General features: G+C 32.1%; 2 pseudogenes; both read left to right on the top strand.

Moving 5' to 3' along the window:
* Nucleotides 1–511: 511 nt before the first annotated feature.
* Nucleotides 512–3,228, top strand: LOC131170263 (cytochrome P450 714C2-like; annotated as a pseudogene).
* A 1,775-nt stretch (nucleotides 3,229–5,003) lies between these two features.
* On the top strand, nucleotides 5,004–7,881 carry LOC131178582 (cytochrome P450 714C2-like; annotated as a pseudogene).
* The last annotated feature ends 4,485 nt before the right edge of the window (nucleotides 7,882–12,366 follow it).

Genomic DNA, 12,366 nt, shown 5'->3' with positions numbered 1-12,366 from the left:
TTTTCTTTATAAAATGTTAGTTTAATCATTGAAATGGGCATTAGTTTATATTTTTAAATAACTAAATTAAAAATCATCACATAAAAGCATAGTATATTAATCTTATAATTATTACTATTACTTTTATTTAAAAGATTATCTTATAATTAAAATATTATGTCAAATCAAAATAAATCAATTGCAATAAAATATGAGTAAACATAAATTTATAGATTAAAAAATGCAATTAACTATTAAAATATTTTTCATATAAAATTTTATTTCACTTGTTTAGATTACAAATATTTAAAAATTTTAACAAGAATTCAAACCAGAATTAAATTTACAATAATTTTACATGATAATGGCATGAGAATCGTGGATGAACCTAACATATTTATCACGTGCAATTACTGCTGATATGTTGTAATGTAAGGTGCATGCATGCGCATTGTCTATATAAAGCAACGTCCTGAATCCAGCATTATGCAAAGTTAGTGTTGTAAATTTCTATCACATAATGCTATCTACGATGAATCATACATACTTGCCTATTTGGTTTGGTGCTTTAGTTCTGCTATGGAGTTTTCTTGTTTATTTGTATTATGTTTTGTGGTGGAAGCATGAGAGCTATAAAATAAAGCTTATTAGAAAGCAAGGGATCACAGGTCCTCCGCCTTCATTGCTATTGGGAAACTTACCAGAAATGGAGAGAATGATGTCTCAAAATCCTGAAACTCCAAAAATAGATGGTTCCTTGACTGTCTTACCATATTTCAAGCATTGGACCAACATCTATGGTACTTCATATACATATTTTTCCATATACATATTATGATATTGTGCACTTTTTCAAATTTCAGTTTCTCCTTCTCTTAACTCATAATCATTTTCCCTAACCTGACTTAGTTCAGTAATAAAGTCACATCACTCCATTTGGCAGAGCCAGATTTAAGTCCCCGCTTTCCCAATTCCTCTTACCTAATGACAAAGAAACTCATAATCATTTTCATAATTTTATCAGTATTTTTTTCATTATTTTTTACTGAACTCCAACTGAGGTTTGAATATTAATAATCATTTATGACAGGTAAGTTATTCAAGTTTGCAGTTGGAGGATACAATTGTTATACGTGAATAATCTGGCATTGTGAAGGAAATTAATAGCTTCACATCATTGGAGCTTGGAAAACCTGCTTACCTACGAAATGAAAGAGGAGCTTTACTTGGTAAAGGCCTTAATGTCACCAATGGTGCAGTTTGGTATCATCAGAGAAAGACCGTTGCTCCCCCGCTCTACATGCACAAGGTTAAGGTAATTTAAACTTTTGAATTTAGTTTATAGTGTCGACTAGAAGATAATACTAATTCCAATCAAAACTAGTGAATAAAAAAAAAAATAGAGATTCACAATTATTTGTTACAAAAATAATAATAATATTTACAGGAAATGGTGAATCTGATGGTGGAGTCTAGTAGCATACTTGTTAAATCATGGGAGAAGATAATTGATGCAAATGGTGAGGGTGGAATTGTTGATATAGTGGTGGATGAGCATGTGAAAAATTTTACTTCTCATATAGCCTCAAAAATAATATTTGGATCTGATCATCATAAAGGAATAAAAATATTTCCCAAATGTGAAGCCCTTCTCAAGGCTATTGGTACAACCACAACTCTTGGTATTCCATTTTAAGGTATGTATGTGCTTCCTTTCATGTACGTGCTTCCTTTTCAGAAAATTTGCGTCTAGACTCGGTCTGTCATTAACTCAAAACATAACATATACAATGGAGTTTAAAGCTCCATTTGTTTTACAGAAAATAGCTTGTATATATAAAATATTTTTCATGAAAAATATTTTTTGTAAAAATTTATTTTCCATGAAAATATTTTTCATTGTTTGGTTGCAATATTAAATTAATGATATGTGTTCAATTTCGTATATGTATAAGTATATTTATATTTTAATAATATTATTAAAATTTAGAAAAAATGACTTTTTTTTTTGAAAAATGAAAGTCATTATCCTAAAAAATGACTTAGTTTTCCCTTTAACTAAGAAAATATTTTCTGTTAATCAATTTTTTTCCCTTTAACTAGGAAAATATTTTTTGTTGATCAATTTTTCTGAGTACACCAAATGCAAAAAACAATGAAAAATGTTTTTCAGAAAAGTATTTTCCATAAAATAAACGAAGCCTTAATATAAAATACAGGAGATTCATATATCTGTATCTTAAGTCTACGGTAGATTAACCTCACCCTTAATTTATAATTAATTGTTTTTTTTTTCCTTTACATATACATATTTGTCCTACCAGTGTTTATTTGATCCACATCGATCGCTTACACGTCCATGCTTATTGTTTTCATGAATAAGATTTCTTCCCATAGAAAGGAACAGAAAATCATGGGGATTAGCAAAAGAGATCCGTGGGATCATTATGGAGATAGCTAAGGAGAGAACTGGATCTATATCTCATCAGGACTTATTACAAGCTATCATTGAAGGTTCCAAGAATGGTGAGCTTGGGACGTTAACAGAAGATGAGTTCATAGCTGACAATTGCAAAAATATGTTCCTTGGTGGATACCTACCCCCTGCTCTTGCTGCAGTTTGGGGTTTAATGTTGCTAGCTTCACATCCTGAGTGGCAAGATCGTGCACGGTCTGAGGTTTTAGAGGTTTGTGAGGGACAAGTACAGCTCCTAGATTTCAATATTCTCAGCAAGATGAAAGTGGTATATATTTACATACATAAGTTGATATCAATTGAAAAGTTGCGCTTCATCAGGATTTAACTGATTTGTGTTTTCATGCAGTTAAAAATGGTGATCCAAGAAGTTTTAAGGCTTTATCCAGGGGTGACATTGGCGACAAGGGAGGCAATGCAAGATGTGAAGCTTGGTGATTTGCAGGTTCCAAAAGGTATGGGCATTTGGATTTGGCTGCTATCATTGCACCGTGATCCAGAGCTTTGGGGACCTGATGCAGACACATTTAATCCTGAGAGGTTCATAAATGGAGTTACAGGAGCTTGCAAGTCTTCACAAGCCTATATACCTTTTGGATTGGGAGCTCGAGTGTGTCCTGGGCAGAATTTGGCTGTGATAGAATTGAAGGTGTTCTTTGCTGTCATACTCTCCAATTTCAAATTTACAATCTCTCCTGACTATCAACACTGCCTACTTACGGTCTCCTTTGGAGCCTGAGCATGGTGTGAATCTCCTTATTCAAAAGATATGACTGCTACGCCTTAGTTGGCATAATATGTGGTGGACTTGGTTTGCGCAAGAAGCTGTCATATTAGGGTACTAAATAAATATGCTAAATAAATATGCTTAGGTTGGGGATGTTCTATCGGCCTTTTTTAATAGGCGACCCTTAAATTTTTCCTGATCTTATAATTAATAAAATTTATGACAAAAGTATTTAGAATAAAAATAATTTTAAAGTAAAAGCTATCATGTTTGTATTAAGAGTAATTCTCACTTGGATTTTGAAATATGTCTGTCTCATTCCTCCCATTTTCTAACTTTTGAATGGATTTATTTATTTATTTATTTTTTTAAGTAGAAGTATATTATTAGATAAAATATTATATAACCCAAGAAAAATTATATATTATAAATCATGCCTATATATTATAAATTAAAATATAACATTAATATACATGTTTTAATTTTTTTTATTATATATATAAAAGAGCAAAGTTGAACCTGAGTCTCTATATTCAAAGTATTTGTAGTTACCACTGGATCAATGATTTAAACTTATTTTTTTATGTCTTATCACTAGTGGACAGCATAAATTTGATTTATGTACATTCTTAACCAAATAAACCCATACTCATAAATACATACCACAATTCATAAGTTCAAAAGAATTATTCTCTCGTCTAATTCAGTAGAGTTAGTCTAATCGATAAGAATAAAATTACTGTTGTTTATTAATTAGGGTTTGATTTAACTAGAGGCAATATATCAAGTTGATGTGGAGGAATTGTCCCGTATTCCTATAGAAAAAAAAAAAACTTCTGAAAATGCAAAAACTTCTATATATATGCATACATACGTGTATATATATAAGTCTACTCTCAAGTTATTATATTTTCTTTATAAAATGTTAGTTTAATCATTGAAATGGGCATTAGTTTATATTTTTAAATAAAAAAATTAAAAATCATCACATAAAAGCATAGTATATTAATCTTATAATTATTACTATTACTTTTATTTAAAAGATTATCTTATAATTAAAATATTATGTCAAATAAAAATAAATCAATTGCAATAAAATATGAATAAACATAAATTTATAGATTAAAAAATGCAATTAACTATTAAAATATTTTTCATATAAAATTTTATTTCACTTGTTTAGATTATAAATAAAAAAAGTTTAACAAGAAATCAAACCAGAATTAAATTTACAATAATTTTACATGATAATTTTTTTTTATAATTTTATTATAAATAAATAAGATTAAATTATTTGCACTATAATTTTGTATTCAATGGAGGAACAACGGAAGTAACGTAAGGTAAAGTAATAAAAGGCAACATATTAAAATTTTTCTGAGCATTTTAAAAGTTTTAAAAAAAAATCTTACATTTTTAAGAAGTGAGAGTTTGAAATCTTCAAAAATCTTACATCTTTTTTTTTTAAAAAAAAAACCTTCTTTCAAACAAGCATAGTATTTTAAAAATTCATATCTTATTTTTAAAAACTTTTTTCCAAACAAATCATTAAAGAAGGCCAATTAGATTATCTCTGATTTATTTTTTTAAATTTTTAATACTATTGTCTTCGACGAAGACTTCAACTATTAAGCTAAAGTTTGCGCTAAAGTCCATTCATCTTGATTGGCTTATTTTTATTACCTATTTATTACATCCAATTAATGGCATGAGAGTCGTGGATGAACCTAACATATTTATCACTTGCAATTACTGCTGATATGTTGTAATGTAAGGTGCATGCAGGCGCATTGTCTATATAAAGCAACGTCCTGAATCCAGCATTATGCAAAGTTAGTGTTGTAAATTTCTATCACATGATGCTATCTACGATGAATCATACATACTTGCCTATTTGGTTTGGTGCTTTAGTTCTGCTATGGAGTTTTCTTGTTTATTTGTATTTGTGGTGGAAGCATGAGAGTTATAAAATGAAGCTTATTAGAAAGCAAGGGATCACAGGTCCTCCGCCTTCATTGCTATTGGGAAACTTACCAGAAATGGAGAGAATGATGTCTCAAAATCCTGAAACTCCAAAAATAGATGGTTCCTTGACTGTCTTACCATATTTCAAGCATTGGACCAACATCTATGGTACTTCATATACATATTTTTCCATATACATATTATGATATTGTGCACTTTTTCAAATTTCAGTTTCTCCTTCTCTTAACTCATAATCATTTTCCCTAACCTGACTTAGTTCAGTAATAAAGTCACATCACTCCATTTGGCAGAGCCAGATTTAAGTCCCCGCTTTCCCAATTCCTCTTACCTAATGACAAAGAAACTCATAATCATTTTCATAATTTTATCAGTATTTTTTTCATTATTTTTTACTGAACTCCAACTGAGGTTTGAATATTAATAATCATTTATGACAGGTAAGTTATTCAAGTTTGCAGTTGGAGGATACAATTGTTATACGTGAATAATCTGAGCATTGTGAAGGAAATTAATAGCTTCACATCATTGGAGCTTGGAAAACCTGCTTACCTACGAAATGAAAGAGGAGCTTTACTTGGTAAAGGCCTTAATGTCACCAATGGTGCAGTTTGGTATCATCAGAGAAAGACCGTTGCTCCCCCGCTCTACATGCACAAGGTTAAGGTAATTTAAACTTTTGAATTTAGTTTATAGTGTTGACTAGAAGATAATACTAATTCCAATCAAAACTAGTGAATAAAAAAAAATTAGAGATTCAAAATTATTTGTTACAGAAATAATAATAATATTTACAGGAAATGGTGAATCTGATGGTGGAGTCTAGTAGCATACTTGTTAAATCATGGGAGAAGATAATTGATGCAAATGGTGAGGGTGGAATTGTTGATATAGTGGTGGATGAGCATGTGAAAAATTTTACTTCTCATATAGCCTCAAAAATAATATTTGGATCTGATCATCATAAAGGAATAAAAATATTTCCCAAATGTGAAGCCCTTCTCAAGGCTATTGGTACAACCACAACTCTTGGGATTCCATTTTTAAGGTATGTATGTGCTTCCCTTTTAAAAAATTTGAGTCTAGCCTCGGTCTATCGTTAACTCAAAACATAACATGTACAATGAGATCTAAGGCTCCATTTGTTTTACAGAAAATAATTTATATATTGAAAATATTTTTTATGGAAAATATTTTCTATAAAAAAATATTTTTATGGAAAATATCATGAAAATATTTTTCGTTGTTTGTTTGCAATGTTAAATTAATGATATACGGTCAATTTATGTATAAGTGTATTTACATTTTAATAATAGAAAATAAAAAATAACTTCCTCTTTTGAAAATGGAAGTCATTTTCCTAAGAAATGACTTAGTTTTCTTTTTAATTGGGAAAATATTTTCTGTTGATCAATTTTCCTAAGTACTCCGGATGCTAAAAAATATAAAAAATATTTTTCAGAAAAATATTTTCCATGAAATAAACAGAGCCTAAATGTAAAATACAAGAGATTCATATATCTGTAACTCAAGTCTATGTTAGATCAACCTCACCCTTAATTTATAATTAATTGCTTTTTTGTTTACATATACATATTTGTCCTACCATTGTTTATTTGATCCACATCGACCACTTACACGTCCATACTCATTGTTTTCATGAATAAGATTTCTTCCCATAGAAAGAAATAGAAAATCATGGGGATTAGCAAAAGAGATCCGTGGGATCATTATGGAGATAGCTAAGGAGAGAACTGGATCTATATCTCATCAGGACTTATTACAAGCTATCATTGAAGGTTCCAAGAATGGTGAGCTTGGGACGTTAACAGAAGATGAGTTCATAGGTGACAATTGCAAAAATATGTTCCTTGGTGGATACCTACCCCCTGCTCTAGCTGCAGTTTGGGGTTTAATGTTGCTAGCTTCACATCCTGAGTGGCAAGATCGTGCACGGTCTGAGGTTTTAGAGGTTTGTGAGGGACAAGTACAGCTCCTAGATTTCAATATTCTCAGCAAGATGAAAGTGGTATATATTTACACACATAAGTTGATATCAATTGAAAAGCTGCGCTTCATCAGGATTTAACTGATTTGTGTTTTCATGCAGTTAAAAATGGTGATCCAAGAAGTTTTACGGCTTTATCCAGCGGTGACATTGGCGACAAGGGAGGCAATGCAAGATGTGAAACTTGGTGATTTGCAGGTTCCAAAAGGTATGGGCATTTGGATTTGGCTGCTATCATTGCACCGTGATCCAGAGCTTTGGGGACCTGATGCAGACACATTTAATCCTGAGAGGTTCATAAATGGAGTTACAGGAGCTTGCAAGTCTTCACAAGCCTATATACCTTTTGGCTTGGGAGCTCGAGTGTGTCCTGGGCAGAATTTGGCTGTGATAGAATTGAAGGTGTTCTTTGCTGTCATACTCTCCAAATTCAAATTTACAATCTCTCCCAATTATCAACACTCGCCTACTTACGGTCTGCTTTTGGAGCCCGAGCATGGTGTGAATCTCCTTATTCAAAAGATATGACTGCTACGCCTGGGTTGGCATAATATGTGGTGGACTTGGTTTGCGCAAGAAGCTGTCATATTAGGGTACTAAATAAATATGCTAAATAAATATGCTTAGTTTGGGGATATTCTATCGGCCTGGTTTAGTAGGCGACCCTTAAATTTTTCCTGATCTTATAATTAATAAAATTTTTACTTATGAGAAAAAGGTATTTAGAATAAAAATAATTTTAAAGTAAAAGCTATCATGTTTGTATTAAGAGTAATTCTCACTTGGATTTTGAAATATTTCTATCTCATTCCTCCCATTTTCTAACTTTTGAATGGATTTCTTTTTTTTTCAAGTAGAAGTATATTATTAGATAAATAATTATATAACCCAAGAAAAATTTAGCATCAACACATCATTCTTCCATGTAAAGCAAACTTTCCTTTAGCATATACTTAATCCAGGTGTGGCATCTAAGTGGAAAAAGCCTAAGGATGATTAATCATGACATCAAACTAATCACTGGCAACACATCCTCCAAGAATGAAACACAATATTTAATGAAGCCAAGCTTCATAAGCTAGTAATATTACAAAAGCTAAGCAGTTCAACTAATAAAATGGACCAGTTGCGAAGAGTGTGAGGAATTAATGGCATAGATATCCTCGCAAAGCTTAGATCGACTGTTGTTGTTGCTGCTACTTTAATTTAGAAACAAAAGATATCAGAAGACAACTAACATGCAGGCTATAAATTCAACTCTCTATTGACACCTCATTTAACAAGAGAATCCACTAATACGTTTACATTACATTCTTGCAAAATATTGGAAATGTTGAGGCAAAAAGTGTAAAATAAGTTTTGATGTTTGATAAATTACTATTTTTAAAATATCAATTGCCTCCTAAATTGCTGCAAGGTGGAAGAGAGGCAAGGCATTTAAGATGCTATTAATCATTTAACTTAGCCTCCTCGGAGTTTGTGGACTTAGAGGTGGCAAAACGGGCAGGTTCAGATTCAAGTCATGCACGGTCAAGTTATGGTAGGAGGTGGATCATTCAAATTTTATCTTTTCGAGCTGGGTTTAGGTTGAGTCATTTTTGTTGAGGATCAACTCAAGTTACTCATGGTATCTCTATACAAAAAGGGTTTCACATCGGATTCAAGTTAGTTGGCAAATAACGAGTTATTTTGGATCAAAACATTTTTACTATAAAAATTAATTTTTATTAATTTAATTTTCGGTTCAAAATTTGAATTAATTAATTAATTAATTAATCCAAACATGTCAATTCTGAGTCATATTAACTCTCAATTAAATCCTCACTTTTGTAAGTCACTTGGTTTCGGATTATTATGGATTTTCTATAAATTTAAAACAGATTATAGATCTCTTTGAGTTGAGTGAGATCGAATTGGGTTGGTGGTTTCCTTGAATATTGCATAGTTAGAATCTAATTCAATTAAAATTCTATGACAACCTACCCAAAATGGAGAATGATGCAAAGATAACACAAGGGTCTATTATTGATTGCTTGTAGTTCTGCATCATTAGAGTCTGTAATTCTAACAGGAGAAGAGAAAATGCATAGGACATGAAGCTTTTCGCCAAAATTGTATAAAAAGGAAAAAAATTTGCTCAAAATAATGTGGAAGGGAAAATATTTCTCAAAGCAAGGTGAATGTGTACACATCTGAAGGATCAAAGAGCATACCGACATTAAGAGCTTCGGCATTTTCATGCCAATAGTTTTATAGTCGGCAAAACTGTATGCTGGCAACAATATCAAAAATGAAAGGCGTATTGCAGAGATTGCAGGGTGGCCACACACAATGTGGTCATTTTTCAAATTTGTTTATGCATGAATGTGCACGTCCAGTTGCAACAAAATAATAATAATAAAATGCATACAAAACATTTTCTCTTAAATTTTAATAGTGAAGTTTACATAATAATTAACACTAACTATTGATTACATCATAATTTATAAATTATTTTTAAACAAATAAATAATATTTTCAATTTAAAAGTAATGGAATAAATGAGTGACTGGCTTTATTTAGAGACAAATTTCTCCATCACCCAACTAATTTTCGATAAATAATAACTTGTGAGCATTAATGCTAGAAAATTAGGAAAGAAACAGCGAATAAACTACTTAGATTAGTGCTGATCATGTTTAAAGATTCAAATAATTTCTGACAAGAAGCTAGATCTTTTGTGCTTCGGCTCTTGCAGGAGAAGCGGTAGCTGTGTTTCAGGCTTTACAATTAGCCAAATGCAGGAGGTTTTCTTCCATTATAGTGGATATTCACGCAACACTTGGTGCTATAATGAAGCTGGCTGCCGATTTCCTTCAAGTGGAATTTAAACTCATTAAAAGGAATTCTAATGAAGCAGCTCATCATCTTGCAAAGCTTTGCTTTGCCATGTAATTGACTTATTGATGTTCCTAGTTCTCTTGTTAGAATTTGCTCTCTTGATACTGTGAGAGCCTTGTAATACACTTTTGCAATTAAAAAAATACTAGGAAAAAAAATATTATCGAAGTATCCCACAAAGGAATAAGTAAAACAGACTCCACATTCTTGTCTTGTATAAACAGTAATGTCCCGAGCTCATCAGTACCCAATAAACCTAGCTACAATCTCATCTCTGCCAAAGCTGCCTTTAAACTGCATGGATTGGATTGTTGCTTGAATTCATGTTTGAAGCATTAGAGCCCGTATTAGAGGAAAAGCAGATCGTCTGGATGATCCTTCAAGCAATTCTAGGGAAAGAGAAAGGGTCCAGCATCACCAATAGATAATAACAAATCGATATATAATATTAATACTCATACCTTAGAGAGCTATATTGTCACGACCCAACCTATGGGTCGGACCGGCATTAGGACCTGGGCTAGCCTAAAGCTCCCGAGACCCGTAGTAAGCCTAATTATTCCTTAACCTAATCCTAAGGCCCATTTTAGGCCCAATTTCAAGAATTCAACCGGACAGAGTCCGATCATAATATGGACCATACAACGGGGAGTTTTTGACTCGCACTAACTATAAACACAATATATAACAATTTGAGGAGCTCAGCTCACCCTCCATATACTCATAATGGTATACAATCCAATGGGAGCTCAGCTCCCTCATCCAGTCCAATCATACATGCATTTAATGTTCTTATAATTTCCACATAATATTATATTATAGTTTCAAACTAATTAAAATACTCCTATCATACGCGGAGTTCTAGAATTTAGCTAAATTGAATAGAATACATTTAATTATTATTAATTGACCTACGAAGAAGAGGAGCAAGTTAGTCACAATAAATAATTCTCCTGTAACCTAGAAAAATAAGGTGAACAGGAGTGAGCGTTCGACTTAGAGAGTAAAATACAAATTTTAACTACAATTTCTATAGCTATCTAAAGCTAATACATCCTGAGTAATGGAATGCAACACCTTCACAAATTTCATACAAATCACATTATAACAGCAAAAAGGCAATTTGGAGTACTCACACACCCAATAATGTTCAAACAGTACATATATGGGAGCTGATCCCCTATACAGTTCTCTTAATCCAACCTTTGCCAGCGAGTGTTTCTCAAGCCAAACTTTCGCTTGATAAACCAAATGCGGGGGCCAGCGAGTGTCTCTCAAGCTGTGCCTACCCCGACTTATCCATAAAGTACTGAGTTCCAGCGAGTGTCTCTCAAGCCGCGTCTACCCGTCCTATCCATATCCAATACCACACACCACACGCACGCCAACGCACGCACACTGCTCCAAATTATCATAAATAACATTCATGACACTTCATCAATTAAGAATGCAATATAAAACGTGCTTAGTGTTTAACTACATAGATACATATTTATAAGTAATGCATGAGAATGCCTGGACATATAATAATATTGAAACTATAATTAAAATTAATATTTTACTCACAGACAAAGTCAATGTGGTGGCTGGGCCGAGGAGAAAGGCTGTCCCGGCTCACTTGACAATTTTATTATAATTATTTAATATAATTGACTCAATACAAGTTTAAAAAGAACCAAAGACACCCTAAGTCGTGCCGAAAATACGATAGAGTCCCCCATACCTAGGACCTACCCAACCTGCAAAATGGCTTAAAAATACACTTCTATATCATATATGTCAACCCATATCCCATCAACAATACATGGCCCCTCTTGGGCTCTCCAATCCAAGCAAAATCTCACAAAATCAAAAATTACATCTTTACCCCTAAAACTTATATTCTGTAAAAATTACTCATAGGAGCTCTAAAAATTCTAAAAAATTTACCTGTGGTTCTTAGCAATATTACTAAGCTAATACAAAAGGAATTATAATTTTCTAACTATCAACGAATATTTTATGAATTTTTAATCTAAACCCGACACTAAATACTGAAAAACTTTGGGTTTGGGTTTACCTATGCCAATTCCAATGCTTGAAACACGTCCAGGGCATCTGCAATTGGTGGGGTAGCCTATAACCTCGACCTGAAGTTTTTCCTAAGAACTGCCTATCCGACTCAAATTTACTGCATCTGAGCGATGATCGAATTTCAACGAAACGAAAGTACCTATGTAAAGCCCACAATACCAGAGTTAGAATAAAATATTTACATATAAAATAATTATTTAAAAATTAAGAATATTACATATATGATCGTAGTTAAGAGAG

The sequence above is a fragment of the Hevea brasiliensis genome, chromosome 1 (assembly GCF_030052815.1).
Source record: "Hevea brasiliensis isolate MT/VB/25A 57/8 chromosome 1, ASM3005281v1, whole genome shotgun sequence".
In the NCBI taxonomy this organism is placed as follows: Eukaryota; Viridiplantae; Streptophyta; class Magnoliopsida; order Malpighiales; family Euphorbiaceae; genus Hevea; species Hevea brasiliensis.
This window is presented reverse-complemented; position numbering and strand designations above follow the sequence as displayed.